The following is a 380-nucleotide window of genomic DNA, read 5'->3' on the forward strand; positions in this document are numbered from 1 at the left end:
TTTTTGTTTTATTTTAATAAGTTCAGTTCGGCAGTTTTATTATGAATGTAGAATTTAAATAAAAAAAATAAATAACTTTTCATGGAAATCAGCTCAGCGTATCGACTATATAATCTAACGAATTGCTTTGAAATGAAGTTGAATGAAAAATATACAAATAATTAGCACATCCCTTATGTTTTTCTATTTCTTCGATTTGTGGCATCATTTCGTTATTCCACGAGTTAAAAGAACAGACAACAGTCTTATAAAACATGATAAACATTACAAAATGCGTTTTCACGTTTTTATTGTAAATAAATCTTTGAATTCATTGACAGTTGAATTTACAACTTTCTTTTATTACAAACTTCTTTTCAGTTCTCGAGGTTCACACTATT

The sequence above is a fragment of the Bactrocera latifrons genome, unplaced genomic scaffold (assembly GCF_001853355.1).
Source record: "Bactrocera latifrons isolate USDA-ARS-PBARC rearing strain unplaced genomic scaffold, ASM185335v1 scaffold_29, whole genome shotgun sequence".
In the NCBI taxonomy this organism is placed as follows: domain Eukaryota; kingdom Metazoa; phylum Arthropoda; class Insecta; order Diptera; family Tephritidae; genus Bactrocera; species Bactrocera latifrons.